At 53.7% G+C, this 13,715-nt stretch overlaps 1 protein-coding gene across 6 annotated transcripts in view; it reads right to left on the bottom strand.

Moving 5' to 3' along the window:
• MEF2B (myocyte enhancer factor 2B) overlaps positions 1 to 13,715 on the bottom strand; it is a 79,196-nt gene that overhangs the window by 28,611 nt on the left and 36,870 nt on the right. The gene's annotated exons all lie outside the window — the stretch shown is intronic.

Raw genomic sequence — 13,715 nt, 5'->3', positions numbered from 1 at the left:
ACGGCCCATGGACTCCAGTACAGGTAACTGACCTCCTGGGCACAGCACTGCCCTGCACAGACATCCCAACCCCCCAGGTGCTAGACCTGCAAATTAGGCCTTTGCCTCTCTATCCTTGGCCAAACATTTCCCTTCGTCTCTCTGCTGTTCCCCAGAGGTGGCTGCATCTCCCTGCTACTCTTGCAAAGCACCTTGACTTCCTTTGAGATAAAGGCCCTAGATAAATGTATCATATTACTATTCAATCACACAAATAGTAGCTGGTTGTCAGTGGGTTTAGGAAGGACCAATCCCTCCATCTCAAGGGCCAGTGGAGCGAGTTAAAGGTCACGAAGGCATGGAAATCCCAGAGGTTTTCCTATGCCCACCCTGTTCTGGGGCCGGGCTTTCCTCTCCCGCAGAGCAGGAGAACCCAGTGAAGGAAGGGATTCAAATGACCCCATGCCCTGTGAGTGACAGGTCACGTCCCCTGGCCCCCGACCCACCAGCAACTGCAGGGTCTGCTGGCATCACAACAAGAGCGTTGCAAGAGGGGGAGGAGACGTGGAGTCTAAAGTGAGGAAAGGGGAAGTTACAGCAGCCACCACGCAGGGATGGGATGTCGCTGGAGAGCGGGAGTGGTGCAGCCCTGGGGCGACGCCAGCCAGGCCGGGATCTCCAGCGCAGCGTGCCCTGGACTTCAGCAGAGCCACACGGGGCCTGGCCTAGGGTATTTAGTGACAAGGCAAATTAAAGCCAAGAGCAGCTGAACTCCAACCCAGGGCAGCTAAAGGGGCACGAGGACAAAGAGCGGAGAGGATGGATCTTAATCGCAGTCCTGCCTCGATCCCTGGGCATTGCATCTCTCTCCCCACCCCACAGCTCCCATCACCTACAGGGTATTCACTGAATAACGCAGATGGGGAGGGCTCATGCAACAAGCAGGCTGGTTTCATCAGCCGCCTCCCCGAGCAGCTCATTACAGGGCAGAGGGAGCCGCTTTGCTGCAGCTTCACTGATGCTCAGGCAGCAAGGGGCAGCAGGGGTGGGGCCTGGCTGCCTGTGGGGTGTCTCTGATCTAGACCAACAGGCCAGATGGGGCCGAGGTTTGTGAAATCAGCTGGGTCCTGCATGTGCACCAGGAAAACACACGGCAGCCTGGGAAAAGGGCGATTTCCCACCAGAAGCAAAGTCACCACTTGGCTCCCGGAGGGGGGTGAAGCAGAGGAGGAGGAGGAGAGCTAGTCGGTCCAGAGGCAAGGGAGTGGGGCAGGGAAGGGTGGCCTGACGGAGAGGGCACTGGACTGGGAATCAGGAGAGCCGGTTTCAATGCCTGCCTCTCACAGAGATGTTCTGTGTGACCATGAGCACCCTGGGTCTCAGAGCAGGAGTTCACTTTCCAGCGTTTGTCCACATGGCATTTGGGAGCGAGTGGGAGCGAGTCGCGGGGCCAACAGACTTGGGCTAGCAGGGCTCGTGCTAGTGCTCTGAAAATAGCCGTGGAGACAGCGCTTGGAAGGGGGTGGGCTCCAAAGCTACAACATCCCTCGGCTTCAGAGCTTGCAGTCCAGCACCAGCCGCAACTTCCAGGTGCTGGCAGCTCCCCGTAGCTGTCAGCCCAGACTGGGAGGCTTGCTCCAAAATGCTGTGCAGACCTGGCCCCTCCTGTCACAGGATCTGAGCACCTCCCAGTCCAGAACGTAGGGCCCCTGCCAGGCCCGCAGCCTGCTCTCACTCCCACCACGCAGGGAGGAGTCCCAGCAGGAGCCTGGGGCAGAGCTGGGGACTGAATGTGGCTCTCTCAGCTCCCAGGCCAGCACCCTGGTCGCCCTTCCCTGGGGTCGGGAAGAGAAAAATCCGTTCATGAGCATGAGCAGCCCCAGCACCCTGGTGCCAAGGACCAGCTGTGTAGCTAGTGCAGGATATTTGCTGCAAACCCCTGTGTTAGCTGGTGGGAGAGGCAGGGGGTTGCGCTGGACACTTGGGAAGCACCAGTCAGCAGAGCTGCATGTACCTTCTTGTGCCATGACAACACCCGGCAGCTTGCCCTGCCCTTTACATCCCTTCCCCCATCAGGGTGCAAGAGGCGGCGGGGGAGGAAGGGGGCAGACTGAAGCTCCTACGCTGTGCTAAAAGCAGAGGGGAGCTTCTCATCCTCTCCTGGTGAGCAGCATCCCCCTCTGCTCTCCCTTCCTTCTTGAGTCTGCCTGGTGCAGTGAGCGTACCCCCTCCTTCTTCCATTCAGCGTAGCCCCCGGTGCAAAGCCACAGGTCTGGCCGCTCGCACAGCCTGGCCATGCAGCAGCCTTGTAACTGTGCTGGGACCCGCTGGTTCACTGGCGCAGCTTGGGCAAATCAGTGACAGGAGAGCCAGGACCCTGCACACAATCTGCGGCTCATGCCTCAGAAATCCCACCTCCCTGGGATCAAACCTCCGGCCTGTCCACCCATTTCCTACCTTCCTGCCATACCAGGCTGTTGGTGGGTCTGCGCTGGTACCCTGGAACTGGGCGGAAGGGTACCAGACCAGTGTGGCCATTTATGAGTGTGGGAGGGAGTGGGTATCCCCTGAAGATCATTCCTTGTTCCATTGTCCTCTTCCTCTTGTGGTCTGGAGCAGGCCCGAGGTTTCGCTCTTGTTTTAATGTTGTGGCGAGCTCATGTCACTGCGGTGAGGTTTCTGGTTCACTTTCCCAATGGGCCCCAGGGCTGTATTCCTGTTGGCTTTGCTCCATCAGGTATTAAAGAGGGAGATGTTTTCACTCCAGATTTTAATTGCTTCACCCGCCTGCCTGGCTGATAAGCAGATAAGCAGCATTAGTGCTCAGGCAATTATCCCATTGTGCGCACGAAGGGCAGAGGCCCAGGCTGCCTTTCCCATCTCCAGGCAGCGGGGTGCGGCAGATTATTGGGAGTAGCTGCTCTCTGAACCTCACCTTGCAGCTCCATGGCTTTCAGGCTGCAGGATCCTCCAAGCGTCAACCGATGTGTAGATGTGCCAAGGACTCCAGACTTGCTCCTGCTGGGCAGCCCGTAGCTCTGAGTGCTGGCAGATACTTGCAGCGGGTGTTCAATGCATGGCTGGGCTTAGAGCATTTCACCTCCAGGCTGCCACTTTCAGTCCAGCCCCAGCTCAGGAATAACTCGTGCCGTTCCAAAGCTGTTCTGTGGGCTGGTGGATCACACTCCAGCTCCCATTGGACAAAGGGCTAGCTAGGACCCTCACTGCATCACCTAGACTGCAATTGGCACAAACCGAGCAGTTTCAGCAGAGAGGCCATGGATTGAATGGACCACGAGTCCTCCAAAGTGAATGCTAAGAACCTCCCTGACTGAGTTCATCCCTGTGCATCCTGGAAGCCCTACTGCCTCTCCCCCTAGACTTTTGCTTATCCCAGTGCATGCTGGGAGCATCTCAGCAGCCCCCCACTCCCAACACTTGCTCACTGATGCCCAGTGGCAGGGGGTCAAATTATACAGGGCATGAATTGTTTGGGAGCTGGGGCAAAGAAGGGGTGTGGTGACCGGGATAGGGCAGGGCGGGGATTGAAGACGAACGCAGAGGGGTGTGAAAAAGCAGCAGGGTGCGATGTTCTGCCCCAAGCCCCAAGTGTGCCTGGAATGTCCCCCAGCCTCGGGGACCCCAGCTCCGTAAAACCCCTTGGCAGCAACATGGACTGAGGGGAGCGGGTGGGGAATAGACCCCAAGGGAAACCTTGCTGCTTCTAATTGCAGCCTTCTCCCCTGCTGCCAGGCAAACAGCTTCCTCATTAGAGAGACTGCCACTGAGGACTTGAGGGGAGGGGGCCACCTGGCTGCCAATCAAAGAGCGACTCACGTCGGAGGGGAGCCCCCTGCTCTGAGGTGCAGAAGAGCATCACCCCAGTGCACCCCGGCTTTGGAAGTTACGCCCCCTGAGCTGCTGCCATTCAAACAGGGCCAGGGCAGGCAGCAGGGAGCCAGAGAGATGGTGCAAAAGGGACAGGCTGAGTGTGAATCGGGGGGGAGGAGCAGGGAGGTAGACTCCCCATGAAATGTACCGTACCAAGGAGCGGGGACAGAAGGGACGGGGCTGGTCACTGGTTCTAATCCAGCCAGCCCAGCTCAGGTGGGCCCAGATGGCTAAAGGCACTGAGTACTGCTCTGCTCAGGGTTGCAAGGCATAAGTGAAGGCGGTGGCGAATGCCCAAAGCAACCGAGACGCCTGCCGGTATCTCCACTCTGCAATCAGAGGTGTGTGCAGCTCGGGTTAGCACACCTGCGCAAGCAGGGCGAAACGTCAGGCTTGAGAAAGCCCTGGCTGGGATGATTTAGTTGGGGGTCGGTCCTGCTTTGAGCAGGGGGTTGGACTAGACGTCCTCCTGAGGTCCCTTCCCACCCTGATAGTCTATGAAAATCGGCAGCAACGCCCCAAGAGCACAGACGTGCGCAGGCTGGAACCGTGGGTACCTCCTCAGTGCCTGGCCCGCACCAGCCATGTCTCTCCTGCTCTTGGTAGCCACGCTAGCTAGCTTAAAGCTGGCCTGGGCCTGCCCACCTGAGCTGCCGCCATGCCTCCTGCTGCAGCACGGGCAGGCCCCAAGTCCCACTGACTTTCAACGAGAATTAGTCACTTTTATCACCTTCAGACTCCAGGTCTTAGAGACCCAGCATCATTCTCTGCTGAAGGGAGGCCCCTACCTGGAACGAGCTCGGGGGGTCTCAGCCCATGCCCATCACAGCAGCCACCTTCCGGGCGAGTGTTAATTGGAAGAGGGTCCTGAGGACCAGCTCACCGCTCCGCACTGGGAGGAGGTGGCTGTGGCTCAGAGGTACGTGGAGTGGGGAAGCCTGTTCCCTGTGATGTAGCTGTTCTGGGGCCAATATTACTCCTGAGCCCTAATCCTTCCCCTCCCTGCTGTGACTCTTAGGGGTGTGATGGGGTTACGCCAAGGCTGGCCTCAGCTCTCCTTGTTAGCAGCACTTTACAAAGGTCATAGACCCTTCATGGCACCCTTGTGCATTAGACAAATACCTTCCGCCTTGCGCACTTGGGGTCACCGAGGCCCACAGAGGGAGAAGCACCTTGTGCACTGAGGAGTCGGTGCCGGAGCTGGGATGAGAGCTCCCAGCTACCATGGCTCAGGTCAACCTCTTGAGCCAGTCCCAGGAGACACCACACTCCAGAGCTCCCAGCCCAGCCCTGTGCAGCAGACATAGGCCTCGTCTGCTCCGAAGGCAGCAGGCACCAACTGGTGTAAACTGATTTACACCAGTTGAGCATTGGGCCCTGGAACTTAAGCTGCTGATACAAAACTCTAATGCAAGCCCCTCGTGCAGACACGATTCCCACCAAGGCAGCGCCACTCGCACCTGTGCAGCTTATCGAGTTTCACCCGTATAAATTGTGTCGACACCTAGGGGCTTGCACGGGGGCAGCTAACCCCAGCCCCTGTGCCCGGAGCAGACGCGGCTTTCCACTTTACCAGACAAACAGCTGCAGGGCCTGTTGCTGACTTGATTTTGTCCAGCTAAGATTCCGGTCGAGCTCAGAGGCCATAAATCCCTCGGTGGGTTTGGCCAAAATGGAGCCCGGATGCAAGCTGAATCACTTCTGCTCTGGAGACTCAGAATATGCTAGAGCGTCTCCTTTTAGCTGCTCTGTCTACTTCCCCCTTCCCCGGACGGAGGTGTCCCGAGGGCTCTGGTTTGAGCAGCCCTTCGGAAGCCTATTTTCAAAAGGCATTGTCTGGGCCCTGCGGCCGTGCCATTTCACAGCCACATACAGTCCCCCAGGGCGTTGGCTGCAGGGCTACTGCTCCGAGGAGCCAGGGACCGGCCCCATCCGAGAATAACAATAGCACTCGGCAGTCACACATGCTCGCTCACCCCAGCCTCCCCGGCTCTGAGCGTGAAGTCTATCGATGACGATGGCCGTGGCCTTGAAACACGGCCAGGGGTAAAAGGACAAAGCGGGGTGTGAGCAGATGGGTGGGCTGGGTCTGGCAGACAATGCACGTCTCCGTTCAACGTGCCATTCAGCGCCCGGAGACGGGTGTGCGGAGGGCTGGGGGTGTCTCGCAGGGGGCGTCTCACAGGGGGCATGAGTGAGGGTGGCTTTCGTGCTATCCTGTGGCCTCTCCCATCCTTTAATTCCCTCCAGAAAGGCTCATCCGTGGTGCATTTGGAGGAGCAGGAATTCTGAGCGAGTTGGGGTAAAAAGTTGGGGGCCGGGGGAGGCAGTTCCTAACAGCTCCATTCCAGGACACAAACTGGTGCCTGGTCTGAGCTAGCGCTCAACCCTTTCCAGATTGGCTCCAGAGGAGCTCCTCCCGCCCAGTTCTCACTGAATGACATCACACTCAGCCAACAGAGTGGAAGATGGAAGCATTACATCATGAGAACTTCCTCTAACTGGCGGAACACAACCTGAAGGCAGGATGCTGACTCAGCAAACTGCAGAGAGTGGATTCATTTTGCCTCAGTGCCCCCATCCAGCAGGAGCCCCAGGGACCATGCGCTCCACCCTGCTGCCCCACACAGCTCGGGGCACGTCCTTGAAGCTTAAAAAGGCTGGGCCTGGCTCTCTCTAGCCTCTTGGGTCATGGGGATCCGGGGCCGAATGCCACCCCAGCCCCCACTATCCCTCTGCTACTCCACCTGAGTCCCCGCTGGAACCCGTCTCCACCCTCAGTTCGAACCGGCTGATGTCAAACGCAGGCGTGATTCTGATCAACGTGCCCCCCACCCCCCGTGCTGACAGGTCCATTGACCAAAGCTGACTCTCATGTGCGCTGTAGTTTTTGCAGCTCTTCACACACAGTCGTGCCCCAGCTCCAAGGCCTTCTGCCCCTCGCTCTGAGCTTTGCTCTACAGGGACAGGGAAACATCATAGGAGTCCCAAAACTCGCGACCCATCATTCCATGGCCTTGCTGCTGCCACGAGGATTAATATTAACTCTGAAGATCTAGTGTGCATGGATGGGTCATTTGCATCGCAGCAGAGTGCATCAGCTTCCTATCTGAAGCCCTAATTAGTGCTGTGAGATGCGCCTGAGCCCCCTGAGGAGAGCAATGGTTTTCCATGGGTTGCAGCAAAGTCCCGTTGTCACAGGTAGCAAGGAGCGGAGCCAGGGACGCCCTGTAGATGTAAACCCTGCTCACATTTTGGTGACCATAATGGGAAAAGCTCCATAGGTTTGATCCCCTGGAATTTGTGGGCGCTGCGGTGCCAACTCTGGTCCTTGGGGCATTGCACCCTCTGTATCGAGTTTGAGTGGACCCAGCTCAACAGCTTTCACTTGGATCCAGAACTCCTACCCAATCTCCCCCAGATCTCAGCCTCCCCAACCCAGATAGGGTCCCGTGAAGAGTTTAGCAAAGAGATCAGGCCCTGGGCAGCTCCCGCATACTGCTGCATAGTTTGGGGACAGAAAACATGTCTAAAACATTTACAAATGACTCATCAATTTTGGGGCACCTCGATGTTTGGACGCCAAGCTCGAGGCACCTGAGTTTTGAGGGGCAGGTGCTCAGCATTGAACACCGGGTCCCTTTCAGCTGTCCCATCCGGGGTGTCCAAAAACGTAGGCAGCCTAAATCCCCAGTCACCTTTAAAAACAAAAGTCAGATCCTATATTTTTGGAGGATTTGGGGGCCCCAATTCATCCTTGATTTACCCATGATTTACACCAGCGCGAAGTGGGGTGTAACTGGCTTCCAGATCAGACCGGAAGCATTTTGCACTGGTGGGAATGATTGTGCAAGGTGAAGGCAACAATGAATTGGATTGTACATCCCCACAGGAGCTGGGGTCCCTGTCTGGGAGGGCCAGGGGAGATTTTTATTTATCTTTAATCCCAATTCCTTTAGTGGGTTGCAGGTTTTTTCCTCTGCCGATCCTGGAGCTTTAGCAGATCACCCAGGAAAAGCAGGATATTGAAACAAAAGCCACCTCTGGTGTGAAAAGAAACAAAACAACAAAGAGAAAATCAGCAGCTCCTCTGCAGGAAACCACTCGAGAAAAAATGAGCAAACCACAAGAATAGAAAGGAAGGGAGTCCTGTCTCTAGGGATGGATGCGAGGCACCAAGCCCCTCTCCATCCCCTGCGGTAACCAACTAACTGCAGCAAAAACAGCCAGGAGGGTAATCCAAGGCCTGCGGAATCCCACAGCTCCTATCAAAATAACACGGCACCATCCTCGGCAGAAAACTCTCAGCTATTTGGTTGTCCATTGAAATGCTCCCCACCGACTGAAGAGACCAGGACGTGACAGACATGAGTCTGGTGTCTAGCCAAGAGTGGCTTTACTTTTGCAAGTGTGTCACCTGGTGACCAACTGTCACGATCAGCAGTTCTGGTTTTCAAACTACTTGCCCAGTAAACCCTGCATTGTGCCCGCATTTCTCCAGCACAGCCAGGGAGAGCACCAAGTGGGATTCAGCCAGGGGAGTTTTCTCTTAGCTCATTTCTCTCTCTTATGGGTGGAAAGAGATGAAATTGCATGTTTCTCCCTGTTGTTAAGATCCCAGGATTACAGCTCTGACATTGAGGGCTGGGCAGGGGGAAAGGTAGAACAAGAAGAGACACACACTCAGGATATTCCCTAACACGCCCGATGCTGAAATGCCAAAAACGGGCATTTCTGTGACATCTGCAAAAAGCAACTTTTTGGCAAATCAAACCAGTGTCTCTTTTACAGCTGGGTCAACATTCTTCCATCAAAATATTGCTTCAGTGGAAAACGGCATTTATGAAAAAACAAGCAATTTTCAGTAAAAATGTAATTTTTTTGCCACAAGTGTTCAGGTTTTTGTCAAAACCCCCAAACCTGAAGATTTTTTGGTTTTAAACTAATTCTTGTTGGAGGGGGGCCTGGAGTTTTGGGGGGTTGTTGTTTTTGTTTTGTTTTTACAAAAGAACCCCTCAAAATGACAAAGAAAAACGTTGACAAAAATGAGAAAAAAAATAATTTTCGTCAAAATATTTTGCTGGGAAAAACAAGTGATTTCCCAAGCAGCTCTAGTCTCCTTCACCAGCCCGGACAGAGGGAGACAACTCCCAGCCAAAACCAGTAAATCCTGGCGATCATGCCAAACGGATCTTTGGCTTCATTTGGGGGCTGACTAGTTGAGTTGGGCCTGAATCAAACCCAGATCTGAACCCTCCGTACACCCCGGGAAAGTTCTGCTATTGATCGGCTTCTTTGCACCTGGGGCTTCATCTCCTAATGTGAGTTTCACACCGAATTCGGCTTAAAGCAGCACTTTATCCCTGCCTAGCTCCTATCCCCCGCACAATGACTCTGCTGAACTGTCCCTTCATATCCCAGAGATGTTGCAACCCAGCAGAGCTCCTTTCTCTTGACAGTCCCAAAGGGACGGTTGCTCTCAGTTTCTGAGGCCTCATAATGCAAACAGCATCCCAAGTCCAGCTCAGGAAAAGTCAAAGTTTACCAGCATTTTTGCTAGAGTTTGACAGGGCTTCCTGCTTTTTATAGCTTGTTTAAACAACAAACCAGAATCAACCAGAGAGTCTGAAATGTAGCTCAGAACTGTGCAGATAGAGAGAGGGGGGAAATCAGTGCTACTGAGATTCCAGCCTACGAAAAAAAAAATTAAAGCGACTTCTGCAGATGCTAAAACATTTGAATCTAATAGCTTTACTGCACAGATGGGGCTTAGACCTCACAGATCAGATCCTGGGAGTTTGACTAGTGTTAAATGCACTGACCGCACATATTCTGTCTTCCAGCAAGGACTCTCTCTCGCTCTCACACACACATGTTCAAGCAGCACCAGAAATTTTCACAAGAGCCAGGGCATTAATCGTGGGGCCCTGGCCAAATTCCAACATGCTAATTACATTCTGCCTCCCTAAGAATCCCACCCACTTCAGTCTGGATACAGGGCACACCCTTCACTGCCTCCCTGAGACTGCTGTGTAGCACTGTTGTGCGCTGTTACAGAGAAGCTGGGAAACAACCCTGAAGTGGCTGCATTTCAGCAGTGGGCAAAGCAATCACCTTTTATAGTTGTAGGATCTTTGGGTGATAGGCCCTAGATACACATCAATCCTTTTATTCCCTTCTTTTAAAGAAACTGGAGCCCATTTTGCGCTTGACAGAACCCCCAAATATTTCAGTCTGACGAAACAAAGTGGGAGCACTTAATAATAAAAGAGCAAAATATCAGAGGAGGTCAGGGTATTGCATGGGACACCTGCGTCTACCCACAGCCCAGGTTGTGAGCCAGACTGGCTAACAGGGCACATGTGATTTGCATTCACATTTACTTTTTTTTGCAGAATCCTTTAAAAATCAGGTCCAAAAAGCCTTTTCAAAATCCATCATCCCCCACACAGGAGACCTCTATAGACTGAGCAATCTTGGCTCTTCCCCTACCACAGTCTCTCTCTTAAAATCCTGATCCATCGTATGGATCAACAGCCAACAAAACGGAATCCCGTCTCCCACCACCACCACTTGTTCCTCAGCAGGGGCTGCTGGATGGCTACACACATTCAGAAGTGCAGTGAAGTGTTGCACTGGTCACACAGGGGTGCCTGCACAGAGGAGCCCAGCTATGCTGACAGTGATGCAGAATGAAAGTCCCACATTGTTTCGATGCATCACGGTTGCCTCATTGCAAATCACTTACAGTGAAACTTCTGCAGAGGGCGGAGTATTTTCTGTTACAAAAATAACTGCGATGGAATCATAGAAGATTAGGGTTGGAAGAGACCTGAGGAGGTCATCTAGTCCAACTCCCTGCTCAAAGCAGGAAGGATTCTATTGTACCAGAAGGAGAAGGCTTGGTCTTTTTAGAAATGGATGAAACACACGCACCCAAATAAACACACACACACACTTCGGCTGCCTTCACACGGCGAGCTAGGGGTGCGATTTTCCTCCTTGTGAACACATACTTAAGCTAGCCGTGCAGCCGTGGTCGCATGAGTAGTGGCAGCAGAGGCATGGCTGAGCCATGCCAAGTACGTACCCACTGGTTTCAGGCAGGCGTGTACTCAGCACAGCTCAGCCACACCTCCTCTGCTGCTCCCCCGCGAGCACAGCTACACCGCTATTCATACTCACACTAGCGCGAGCACATGTACGTGAGCAGAAGAATCACACCCCTAGCGTGTAGTGTAGACACAACCTCAGAGTATTAGATCTTTGGGACAGGGACTGTCTTTTTGTTCTGTGTTTGTACAGCACATAGCGCACCAGGGACCTTCTATGTTTCAGCCGGGAGTTTTGTTTTGTTTGTTGTAGAGTTCTGGCCAGGGGCTGAGCACATCAATGTGTTAGAGGTGTATGGGTCATCACACTGGTTTGTTATGGTAGGGTTATGGGTACTGGGCCGTGCACGCTGGTTTGTTATCGTAAGGTTATGGGCGCTGGGCCATGGGCTAGTTTGTTACTAGCTAGGTCACCAGTCACGGGGTGTGCGGGGGGGGGGGGAACCCTTAGAAGTTTGGTGATGAAGCTTATCCAACCCCCAAACTCTGGTCCTCTCCTCCTGCCTTTCCCAGCTCCCCTCCTCACCCTCCCTTCCTCTGCGCAGCCCTGACACCTCCTTCACTTCCCTCTCTCTCCTGTGGCTTCAGCCATACAGCCCATCTGCCAGCCAGCTTACAGCAGAGATCTCTGCCTAGCTCTCTGCTCCCAGCACCCCCTGGCTGCCTGTTTCTAATGCACCCATCACCTTGGTGCCCAGCCTCATTCTCTGCCCCTCCACCACCCCGACCAGCATTGGCTGATCAGACTTCCCGCCTCCCTCAGGAGCCCCGCAGAGCGAATCCTCCTGGGTTGTCCTGATCACTGCAAACTCGCCTTGAGCTTGGGGCTCCTCTGCTCAGCTCCATGGGTGAAATCCTGGGCCACTTTAACACCAATGGCAGTTTGGCCCTGGACTTTAACAGGGCCAGGATTTCACTCCATGTCTTTACATGCAGACCCCTGTTGAAGGCTGCATGTTTCTCCACTTCACCTCGTGGGCCTCCTCAAGACACAGAACCTGAGTCTCATGGTCCCTATAGGGATATAGGGACAGCTCCTTGTTCCAGCCTGGTCTCCAGCAGAAGCTGCTCCCTGCTCACTCCAGGGTGTCATGCTGGGCAAGGCCCCAGCACTGAAAGAGCCAGGTGCTGTGTGTCACAGGGTGAGCTGCCACAGATACTGGCTGGGCCAGTGTCCTGGGAGAGGTGAAAAGGGGGCACTCAGCTGAGGAACCAAAGAGATTTTTCAAGGTGTGGGAGGGGGAGGAAAGATTTTTTTCCCCAAACACTATTTTAAGTTTAAGTCAAATTTGAGGCCTGCCAGCCTTGACTGCCTCCCTTTGCCCCAGGGTGCCCAGAATTTCCCAGGACAGTCCCAGAGTCATCCACTCTCTCCCACCCCAATTCAGTCCCCAAGTCAGCTGCTCTGATCCTGCAGGCACAAGATTAAACGTAAGTCTCCCCAGTACACAGAGTGTAGCTGAACTGCATGCGATTTGTAACCAGTTTGATTCACTGATAGGAATGCAGGGATTGCTGGACTGGGTCAGCCCACTGGCCCATCTAGTTGTCTATCCTGTCTTTGACAGTGGCTAGCATCAGATGCTTTAGGGGTAGGTATAGGAACCCTGCAGAAGCAGATGAGGGATAATGGGACCTACGAGGTGTCATCCTGGTGTCTAATAGCTAGGGTTTGGTTTAAGCTCTGAAGCAGGAGGTTCTTGCCTTCCAAACGCTGCACAGATCTCACCAGCAAGCTGCAAAATTAATTTCTTACCCGTGAAAACCCCTCTCTAAAGTTAGCAGCCCTAGGAAACTTTCCATCACTATAAGAGTAAAGCTCTCGGGGACAGGGTCTTGCCGGAAATCAATTGCAGGTGGGCAGCAGAATACAGCAGAAGATTTGCTGGACCTGTCCCCAGGGAGGAAGTTTAAGGTAATAAGATGCACTTGTACCAGACAAGCGGGGGCTTCTGCTGGAAACTTCATATACCTATAATAAACAGAGGACCGTGGACCAGATTCTGGGCCCACCTAACACAGACCCTAGGTAAACACTTGCTCAGGGAAGCAAAGCTGGTCCCACCAGCAACTTAATACATCCTATAAGTGGATTCTTGGGCACGTGCAATATTCTTTGTGCAGCACAACCCACGATGATAAATTAAAGCAGAATGAAACCTTGATCCTGCGTCCCTCTGAAGTCAATGGGACTCAGCACAGGCTTTAGGGGTAGCTCTAGGTGAGCGTGAGACAGGATCAGGGCCTTAGGTATCTGACCTTTAGCCTGCCAGAGGCCAGACTGCCTGCAAAGCCACCCTTTTTCCTTGGAGTTCAAGTCAGGGCTGCGTGGCAGGATGCTTGGAGAAGGGAGTCAGTATTGCTATGGAGGTGAGGTGGGGAGCATGGTTTTCTAGTGTGTGTTTTAATTACCACTGGAAGTGCCCAGTGCAGCAGATGGCATTTGAAATCAAGGGAAAAAAAATAAATCAGTGAATCAGTATAAAGAACCTTTGACCTCAATGTTTTCCTGTGATACCTGTAAGTCATCTGGGGCCAGACCTACACCTGGAGGAAGCAAAGGCAACTCAGCCCCTACTGCTACAACACGCTACATGCTGTGTGTTTAGATAATGCCAAGGAAGTCAAAGGACATGAAGGTTATTCTTTGGAGAGCAACTGCTCTGTGATCTGAGTTTCGCAGTAGCAGTGATGCGTAGTGTACAGTGGGAGACAGACAGTCTTGTTTAGTGG

The sequence above is a fragment of the Lepidochelys kempii genome, chromosome 25 (assembly GCF_965140265.1).
Source record: "Lepidochelys kempii isolate rLepKem1 chromosome 25, rLepKem1.hap2, whole genome shotgun sequence".
Classification (NCBI taxonomy): Eukaryota; Metazoa; Chordata; order Testudines; family Cheloniidae; genus Lepidochelys; species Lepidochelys kempii.
The sequence above is the reverse complement of the archived record's forward strand: the minus strand, read 5'-3'. Positions and strand labels throughout refer to the sequence as shown.